The following is a 10,885-nucleotide window of genomic DNA, read 5'->3' as shown; positions in this document are numbered from 1 at the left end:
CCTGGCTCACTCCCACAATCCAAAAGCATGCATTGGTTAGGTTAACTGGCACTTCTATTCAGTATTAGCCCTGCAATAGATTGGTGACCTGTCCAGGGTGCACTCTGCCTGCGCTGGATGAAGATGGATGGACAGAACGCGGTGGTCATAGAGGAAAGGTCAGGGAAACACTGTCAGAGGTCTCTTCCTGTTTAATAGGGAGTTCTTCCTTCCCACAGTCACGAAGCGGGGCATTGAGGCTTTCTCTCTAATACTGCAGGGTAATTACCTTTCAATACAAAGACAACCTTTGTCGTCAACTGGCGCTATATAACCAAAACTTGGTTGAACTCCAGGCTTTATCTTCTTTTGACAATGTCTCTACAAACTCTTATACAATTCAACCTGTAGCTGCTATAACCTGTAGTGTGTACATAATCCAGTTAATGATCTGCATGAACAAGCACGCACTACAACAAAAACAGCAAAAAACACCCCCAAAAACCTTCAAAGGAAGAAAGTCCAGCTGGTTCCTTTTGCTTCCATCCTATTGGGCTTTTTACAGGGAACATGTAATGTTATACTAATAGAAGTATGGATATGCAATAGATTTCAGCAAGGAGTTAATTTTGAGTGTGAATAATTATGACTGATGGTGACTCATAGTACTACTAATAAAACTGAAGTCAGTTTATCACAGTTTATCATCTATCACTAGATGGGCTATCATCATTTAAAGGGTAGCCCAAGACACATTTCTCATCAGACCTCTCAGTTGGCTCCTAACTGTGGTTAACCTCATCCTGCAGAACACTGGAGCGCTCTGAATGGTCTTCTGGGTGTTCTAGTTCCCACTGGGTCTGGCTTCTTTGCTGGGACTAAAGAGACCCAATGGCTTCTACTTATCTGTAATAAACCTTCTTTGAGTTCATCGTGAAAATAGGGAGAGAAAAAACACCTTTTCCTCCAAACACAAAGTCATTATCACTGTCTTTTCCCCTTATATTCCCTGGGCCTACACTTCTGTTGACTTTTACATGTGTACTTTACACAGTTTCTCATTTAGCTGCATCTCACTAATTTTGGCTATATTTGTCACATTCAGCTCAGGGAGACCACGTCAGTGGGATTATATGCCTACAACGGAACATAGTGATGGCCATGTTCTCTGCCTAAAGACACTGGCACTGGTGGCTTTTCATGTCAAATGTTTTTATGTCCATGTTGCAGTAAGTGTTCTCCTCCAGAAATTAATTTGCTGCATCCTGTAAATGGGAAAGGCACCTTGTCAAATGTTAAAGACCAGTATAATAAGCTGCACTGTGAGCAGCTGATATACTCCGGTGCAATATGTTTGTCCTTTTTTTTTCTGAGTGTCTAAATTACGATGGTTTAAATGCATCTACCATAAAGCACCCTCAAAAAACCCTCAAGGGAAAAAGGGGTCAATTACATGGTTGTTATTTTCAGCTAAGTACAGCAGCGTTCGGCAGTGTGCTGCATCATTTAGTTTCACTGTCAGCTGTAAATGTGGCTCTTTGGATTATACGATTGCTAGCAGAAAGAGGTGTGGAAGCCACGAACACTACCTTTAGCTTACGCTGTGACACTGAGACACATACTGATGAGCGAGTGAACATGACTTTACATTTTACCATTTAAAAAAACTTTAATTGGGGCAATAAATGACAGTATGTTGCATTGTAAAGGGAGTGTTTTTCAGGACACAGCCATAACTCTACAGTGGCAGCAATAACATGATGATTAGTAAGTCTCAGTCCTTAATCTCAATTTACTGCAGACTGAAAAATATCAAAGTACTCGAGCCTTACTGTTTTTCTAAAGTCGTAATAGAGTGATTTAGAGGTTTTGGACAACATGTTTTTTAATTTTAGAGCAGCTTTGCCCATCAATTTTCCAGTGCAAATGAAAGCTCCTGCTGGCTGAATTTTTCAGCTTGTCAATTGGATGGTTAAAAATAATGGTCTCTGATGTGTTTGGTGAGCGCCTGACTTTTGCATAGAACTACCACGCTGTTGCCTTTCTGTTTGTTCTTTTCAAAAGCTGTGAAAGCGCAATATCCAGCAGGGAATCTGCTCATCTGGCTCTCTTTGATTGGACATTTGCCCCATAAATAATAACAAATATAATGTCACCCTGTAGCGATTCCAAGTTTCCTCTTAATTCATTTCCTGTCCAGTAGTTGTCAGTGCTTTGCCCTCAGTTGCTAACAAATGAGATCCTTCCATCTAATTTTGTGGATGTGGCTGCACATTGCAGCTACATGAGCTACTCACACAGATAATCTTACAGAGTGCATAAGATATGCAAAAAACCTCATGTTTCTGGTCCACTAGCTATGAATATCTAAATGGTGGGTTTTTTTGTGTTTTTTTTTGACATTTTTCTATCAGCGCCATTAAAAAAACAGTGCTAACTGTTTAAAATGTAAATAAACGGAGGCTGTCATTTTGCAGCTATTCTTGTCAGTGCCAGTTGGTGCTGGCCAGGTGTACGGCTGTGACAGTCCTTGGACAGGAGGTCTCATCCTTCTGTCCCTGCTGCTCTGCTTACCAGCTATTTGTTTTCATGCCACGTTTGGGCTCTGCTGCTGGCATGTTTGCTGCTGAAAGTCTCAAAACAATTTGCATAGAAATATGCATAATGTCTGAGCCTCAAGAATGACCTCTGGCTTCTTTAAATGGCACAGTGGAATGTTTTCTTAAATAATGCACACGTTCAGTTTTCAGATTCATGCAGTTGCTTGTTATTTGTGTAATACTTCACACAAATGGGGGGATTAAAGTGTTTTTCACTGATGTGTGGTGGATGGCTTGCTCTGGCCTGCTCCTCAAAGGGATATTTACACAAGGCTGTGGGGATGTAATAGTGCACTATCCTCCAGTGCCATTGGGGGTGTCTTCCTCTGGTTCTGCTGTTTGGTGAAACTCATAAACTTTTCTGCACACATACACACAGATGATTGCAGCAACCTCAAATCTGATGTCTGCAGTAGCTCAGAAACTTTCCTCCCAAGTCTGCAAACATCATTTCCACGTGCTCATCATGTGTCACGCTCTCCTCTCCTATGGCATCCCCTTTCAGCTTACATTACCGGCCTGCACGTGGCCGTTCTGCCTGTCGACTCTCATCTCTCTCCTCATTTCCTCTGAGATTCCAGCAATCTGCAGACTGCCTCTGTCTGTGGTCTCCTACCCCGAGGTAAATCTCTGCTACCAGAGACAATTAAAGAAAGCTCAGCACAGTCAGCAGAAGAGCGGCCAAGAGGAGGCCCCGCTGAAGGAGAGGGAAGGACCAAGTGTCTATCTGGCTGCAGAGAAGAAGAATTTGTCCTTAACATTTACCTTTGTGAGCATTTATATTGTAGGAATGGAACGGTGATGGAATGGCTGGCGCCCCCCCCCCCCACCGCCGCCCCCCCTTTACATAACTAAATTTGTTATATAATTTGGCATTGTGCATGGTGACAAATGATGAATTTCTAAACAGCAAATATTTTCTTCTTCAGTATTTATTCTGCCCTGAAGAGGGCAGTACATTCCAATAAAAGGGTGTAACAACAGTGGATGTAAATCTAATCATACTGAGAGAACAGGCTGAGCACGTGTGTGTGTGTGTGTGTGTGTGTGTGTGTGTGTGTGTGTGTGTGTGTGTGTGTGTGTGTGTGTGTGTGTGTGTGTGTGTGTGTGTTTTAGCTGTAGCATATTTTATTAAGCTTCACTTTGCAAACCACAACATTTGTCGTGCTGATTAGTTATGACTGCAGAGCAAAAAAATTAGGGGGGGCTGGGCAGTCTTTCCTCGACAGCACAGTAGTGGCTGTTGGTAGAGGATATGTAGGGAAAATGCAGAAGTGTTTTCAGCTGTGCAAAAAATGAGCTGCAGGGGAGATTTCATAACCCCCCCCCCCCCCCCCCCAGCAGAGAAACAAAAATAAAAACACCTCCCTCACTGCCAGACATAATCCATCTCCGCCTTCTGTACTCCGCAATCTGTCTTAATGTTTTCTCTTATCATTTCCTCCCCATCTCTCTGATAAATTTTATAACCCGCTTTCTTACTTCTTCCCTTTCTGCCCTTTTCTCTCTTTTTGCTCATCTCTGTTCAGACATCATCTGTCCTCCACCAAAATGATTTTTCTATCTGGGTCACGGTCTGTATCTTTGTGTGCATTTCTGCCTGTATCTTTCTGTGTCCTTATTGCCATCTGTCTGTCTCTATCTGCTGCACTTGAAGGCGGATGGCTATAGTCTAGCCAGAACGACACATACGAGCCAGTCACACACCCAGCCATGTGTGGGAGCTGCAGTCGGGGGGTAGGTGCGAGACGGGAGAAGGCGACAGAGTCGCAAATGAGAATGTCTCATTACTTTGCCTGGTGATAAAATATGGCTTGTTATGACTGTCTTTTTTTAAACTTAATATCTGATATGCATTCCCTAATTCTGCCCTCATTTGAACACAATACTCAAAAAGATCTCTGCTTAAACTCTTGGTGCATTACGTTACATAAGGAAACTTTCCCCAGCGGCCTGTAAGTACACCAGACCTCAGACAATAGATTTTTTTCGGTGGCCTTTTCAAGCAATGTCGATTCATCCGGTGACATTTGAAGGACAGGGTGGCGGTGTCATGATGTGAGATGAGGTTGGCGTCGCTTCCTCCCGTGTGCTCTCAGCAGTATGATTCACCTTTCTGCATCCCCTGCAGGCATCACCCAATACTCCCACAAAAATGAGACAGGGCTGAAGCATTAGCAAACAGTCGCCTGTATGAGTGCTGTGAAAAAAGAAAGAAAGAAAGAAATGAGTGAAAATAAAAAGTATTTGGCCACATCTCTCTCTACCAGCTGTCTACTATGCTGTCAGATAAGAATAGCATGTCTGGTACAGAAATGTAGGCCAAAGTCTTCCATAACTGTAGTTACATTATCCACTTGTACTTGTTTGGTACAAATACTGATGGTATCAGTTAAATATGCTGCATTTTTCCTGCTCTTTTAAGGGTGTTTTATTGAGCAGTGTTGCAGTTTCTTGATCTGCACGGCCTCGTTATATAATTATTAGCCTCTCTCTAAATAAGCTTGCATTCTTTATATACAGGAAAAGCTGTACAACTTTGAAAATAAAACTGCAGAAAATGCAGTTAAAGGTAAAAAAATCTCGCACTCCATGGAGAAGATGCAACAGTATGTAAGCCACAGCTGTTAAATACATCAAGATGTACAACTAGAATATCACTCTTACGTGGGCAGGGCTCTAATAACATAGACTTTATGTACAAGTCAATTGAATGAATAGAAAGGACACAACAGGAGGCTGAGCACACAAAACGGGGGGGGGGGGGGGGGGGGGGGGGAGAGGAGGGGGCAAAGTGGAGGTGGTGTGACTGCCAATCCAAACTGCCAGGGATCTGTTTGTGAAGTCCAATATCAGTTGTTTGGTTGCCTGCCCATCAGTTTGTGGTGTGTGTGTGTGTGGGGGGGGGGGGGGGGGGGGGGGCGGTGTCGGCTCAGAGCTCAGTGGGTTCAGTGTCTGCTTTTGCTTCATCACCTTGTTTTGAACTGAAAGCATCATTATGAGTCGGCTGGTATTATGCTTTTGGAGGACAGAGTGTGTCTGCCATAAAGATGGTTTCTTAAGTAGTAGTGATTTACACCCACAACCCTCCTGTTCCTTTGCTCATTAGTGTCTAATCAGGCAAATCACATGGATTTGGGCTAGTCTGAACATTTTAGAAATTGCTAATCTCTTGTGATTTTTCCCTAACAAAGAATGGCCAAAAAAAAAAGAAAACATATCATGCATCAGTTCTCTGGGTGAAGATGTCTCCTTGATGCCAGAAATCAGAGAAGGGTGGGCAAGACTGCTTCAGACTGACAGCATAATAGACAGCTGGTAGAGCGAGAAGCGGCTAGGATCGATAGGAAGGCAACAACATGTTAAATAAGCGCTTGTGGTTCAGGTGACGGCAATGTAGTTGTGTGGAGGATTGTTATGACCCAAGTCATCATTGTGCGTACTCTGTCCGCTCCTCCACACCTGGGGGTGGCGTTGTTCATTGTTTCTGTTGTGTTTTGATTATGTAAGCTCCAGGCGACAGCTGACCATTGGTTGGAGACTGAATGGTACTCGCTATAAATTGGTACCTGTCAGCACTGGCTGGGCACTGCCTACTTCCTGTTTCCAACAAGGCTGGGCTGTGTGTATAATTGCATAGTGTTGTGTGACCGAGAGTTCTGTGTCTAGAACAGCTTGATCTTTTTATGCACCTGGTAGATGCAGGGGTGGGAAGTCTTTTTCTTTTAATACATTTTCTCTTGTTTAGGTTACGTTAGTTGTGTTCCCTTTACCTAATGTTTTGTTGGTTTTTCTGGATGTGCTCACCCTGACATTTTTTACCGCTATAGAAAAAAATAAACTATTGTGTTTGGGCCTGCAGACCTTGCTGTAGTACTGATCCTTCCTTGGAAAGAGGGAGCATAACAGGGACATTTTCCTGACTCACTGTGGGCAACAGATGACAATTTTTCAAACTTCACAGCCTGCATGAGTATTGTTGCTGATCATGTCCATCCCTTTATAACCTCAGCACAGTACACACATCTTCTGATGGATGCTTCTGGCAGAATGACACACCTAGTCATAAACTGGATTCTTGAACATAATGAGTTCACTGTATTCAAATTGCCTCCACCATCACCAGATCTCAATCTAACAGAGCACGTTTGGAGAATTTTGGAACATTTGCATCATCGACAAATCTGCAGAAAATGTGTGATGGTATAATGTTGAAGAGTGTTTCTGGCATATTGTTGAATCTGTGCCTCAAAGAATTAAAGTGGTGTACCTAATGAGGTTTGCAGTGAGCTTATGGAAGCTCATGAAGTAATAGTAATTGATAGTATGAAATAGGTAGTTTAACCACTGCTTTAGTCTACTCAGACATGTTATATATAATTTAAAGTTAACTTCATGTATTTGATTCCAAACAATAAAAAGTAGTACAGTATGTACTACTGCAGGGGGGGGGAGAAAAACAGCAGCCTGGACAAAGGAAGACGAGAGTGAACACTCAGTACAGCTACTACAAAACACGCGAACAACACCACAAAGAACACCAGGCTCCGTGTAAGCTGTCCGCCTTCTCACCACCTAACAATAACAGTGTTACTGCTGCTTGGTTCTTTAATTAGCATTATTTTCTCCGAGACTGACAGGCACCTTTGAATGTGTCTCTGTGAGAGAGACACAGAGTGTGAATGTGCGACAAACAGGACCAAACACACTGACTGTTCCCGTGGGCAGGAGTTATGAATGCTGGCTGTTCTGATTCACTCTCTCCTGCTCAGTCTGTGAATAGTATGGATGAGCTGCTATCTGTTGCATGACGCTCCTGGCTCAACATGTTCGAACCAAATTTGTCTGCTGCTTCCTGTGAGACGAAGGGAGAATCCTGAGGAAATTCCATCCTCCATTGGATGCCTGAAGCATCACGGAGGAGGAAGCACTGCCATGTATGTACGCTCTCTGTGACACCGACTCCATATCCATGAGTGCAGTCTGCTGTGTGTGTCGTAATCTCATAGTATGTGTAGTACGATCCCAAAATAGAAATGCTAATTTGTTTTTTCTTCAATGGGAGTAAAAAAAAAAAACTAAAAACAGATGACTTTCTGAATTTCATCAGAGTGGCCTTTGTGTAGTAATCAGCACATGTCATCATGTGAATCATTCATCCAGGACCAGTAGAAGAGGGGCAGTCACTTCCTACCACAGATTTATGCTTAATGTAGTCATTACAACCAAAAATTTACTTCTAGGTGCTCAGTGGCACAGATACACAGAGAAAATGCCAGTGTGTCAGCCATAATGACATTTTTCAAAAGCAGCAGATTTGGCTACCTCTGATTCTGGATCATCCCAGCACCATTGTTTAGTTTAGTATCCACGTTTTGCCACGATGTAACACATATTCATCACAGCCTACTATTATTACTATTCTCTGACACTAGGAATAAGTTCAAATATGAGAACATGACCCGTTTGTCTGTTTGTTGGCAGTTACTAAATCCTCGTCTTATGCTATGTTCCATTTACATGCTTATTAGAAAGCCACATCCTTCACTCAGACTAACTCAGATAACATGCTGTAAAAATGCAAGACAAAAACTGAGGATTCGTGACTGTCAATCCAAACTGTCTCGAGTGTGTAACATGAGCCCAGACTGCCAAGTTGGACGGTTTCTCGGGGGGTGTAAGTGTTGTTTTCACTGTGTGTGAAGACTGAATGGGGGATGTGGAGGGGGGCTGCTGTGGAGATGGCACGCTTTGTGTTTTTATAGTTTCGGTGATTTTTTGCTTTAGTTTTTTTTGGCTGTGAATGCAAACTGGTGAGGGTCCAGGCTGGCTTGAGATGGAGTCTTTGATGTACTTGAGAACCAGCCTGTCGACACATTTCACCAGAATGGAGTGTGCGCCGCGGGCTAGCAGCCCTTTAGACTCTGCAGGCTTTCAGAGACGATTGTTGGCTTATTTGAAGCAAGTGGCAACACATTTAAGTGACAGCGATGTGTTGAAAATTTATGTAACACCAACAGCCAGCCAGGTTCAGGTAATATCTCAAATTTTCACAAGATATTTGAACACTTACAAGGGTTTTTTCTTTTTTAACACGTTCAGTTACATAACACTAAGCTGTCTTTTTCTTCTACAGCTGTTTGCTGCTAGCTGCCCAGTGCTTTACTTGCATAGGTTTGCATTTATTGACGACAGAATTATACACAACTGCACCTACTGTACGATCTTATCCGTTCAGTAAAGGCTACTAAAAACATCACAAGAGGGGGAATGGCATTGAAAGGAGGACAAATTGAAATCAATGGGAAAATCCAGCAACAGCAAACATGATGGTTAAAGTAAATTCCAAGGGGGAGAAAAGGATTTCAAAACCTTATTTTAATTTGAGTTATCTTAGATAATCACAATCACTGCTTAGATAAGTGCTTGGTGGTGTTATGAAGATGGCTATCTGCTGACAAGACTTACTTATAGAAGGATTTGGATACTATTCTGACCTTTTAATCAATCTCCATTAGCAGCTCTTTACAGTACAGAAAATCAGCTTTGGCTCTTGGTCACGTGAACATCTAAATGTGGTTTTCTTTTGAATTATGGTCAATATATAAAATATGAGGAGTTTGGGATGTGACAGAGTGCAATCCAACTCAATAACTCCAACTCACTGTGATACTGCCCCAAAAAATGATAATTTTGCATTCCGTCCTCTGCTGTTATACTACATTAGCTTGATAGCTAAGTCAGGTTTTAGACACTTAGAATTTATACTACCTTTTTCTGCCGCCCGACTGTATTATAACAGTTTTTATTAACTGTCTGATGAAAGATTTGAATTACATAACATAACAGACGTCTGATTAAAACTACCGTGTAAAGCAGCAGTCTAGTTAGTACCCCTGTCATGTTAAACAATGGTTTTGTCACTCCTTCTTATTTTCTTATTCATCTCACAAGCCCTCACATTTCTCTTGAAAGGATAAAAGACTAAAATACCAAACTCTGTGTGAACCATCATCTCCAACCAACTACAGTTGTTCAGATGATGCATCACTGATCCCTACATATACACACACTATACCCATCTATGTATCCCTCCTCTTCCTCTTATCTAACCCTATCCCAGCTGCCATAGGGTGGAAGGCAGGGTACACCATGGACATGTAATCAATTTCTTGCAGGGCTAACACCGAGAGACAACAAGCATTCGCACTCACATTCACTGCTATGGCCAATGTAGAAGTACCAGTTAACCTACCCCCTCAAGCTGCATGTCTTTGGACAGTGGGAGGAAGCCTGATAGTCTCAACAAAGTCCAAAGAGTAAAAGTGGAATTTATGACAGACATCATGTGTCTGAAAACTGTTCATAACAAGGCGCTCCTTGAGGTGGTGCCATATTCGTTTCCTTTCAATAGCTGGGACCACATCCTTATTATCCTCATCTAGATTTGACAGTCGTAGATAGAGAATCATGTACTATTATCTACATAACAAAATAGTCACAATACATTTTAACTGGAATACATTCCCCCTACAACTGAATGAGCATTGCCTTACAGTATAAGGTGCACTGTGATGGCTCATAATGTGAATTTAAAAGCAATGATATATAAATATGATGTATACATATAATTATTTTGAATCGATCTGAATCAAACTAGGTGTGAAGGACACGCCCTTTTACCTGAGGGCATCTTGCCTAATATGGGTATTATGGCATTATTAATATGTACTTCAGAAATGGCTATTCCTAAATGATTCTGCATACCCACCAACATAAAGACGATTTAGTCATTTTTGTTCCTCCCATCCACTGAAAACATGTTTTTAATCTGTAAAAAGAACGACAAGGCGTGAGCTTAAATGCAAAAATGGCACTCGAGGACAGGGGCTCCATCACCCAGCAGGGTATGTTCTGTCTGGAGTTTGTCTGGGCAGACAGCACTTATGAGTTCTTTTTCATAACTGTGCCTGTTCTGTCTGTGGAAGGAGAAAAAAAGAGGACTCGGTGTACCGAGTCGTGACTGCTCAAATCTGCCTTAAAGAACTCCGGAAACAAGTCTCAAGATGGAAAAGGGAAGCTGCAACATCCGCGTGATCATCGCCCGAGCGCCAATAGCTCTTCACCGAGAGCGCTGAGGACACCGGCATCCCCTGCCGCGCGTGAGGAAATGGGCGGGTCCGGGGAAAGCTCAGTCACACCGCGTGGGCGGATGGAGCGGCTAGTGGGAAAGGAGGGGGGAGCCGCCGCTCTGGTATTTAACGGAGAGCCGAGGAGAGCTCAGACAGCACGGAAAGCGAGCGGAG

Source organism: Rhamphochromis sp. 'chilingali' (genome assembly GCF_963969265.1).
Source record: "Rhamphochromis sp. 'chilingali' genome assembly, chromosome: 2".
NCBI lineage: Eukaryota > Metazoa > Chordata > Actinopteri > Cichliformes > Cichlidae > Rhamphochromis > Rhamphochromis sp. 'chilingali'.
Note: the sequence above shows the minus strand (reverse complement) of the source record.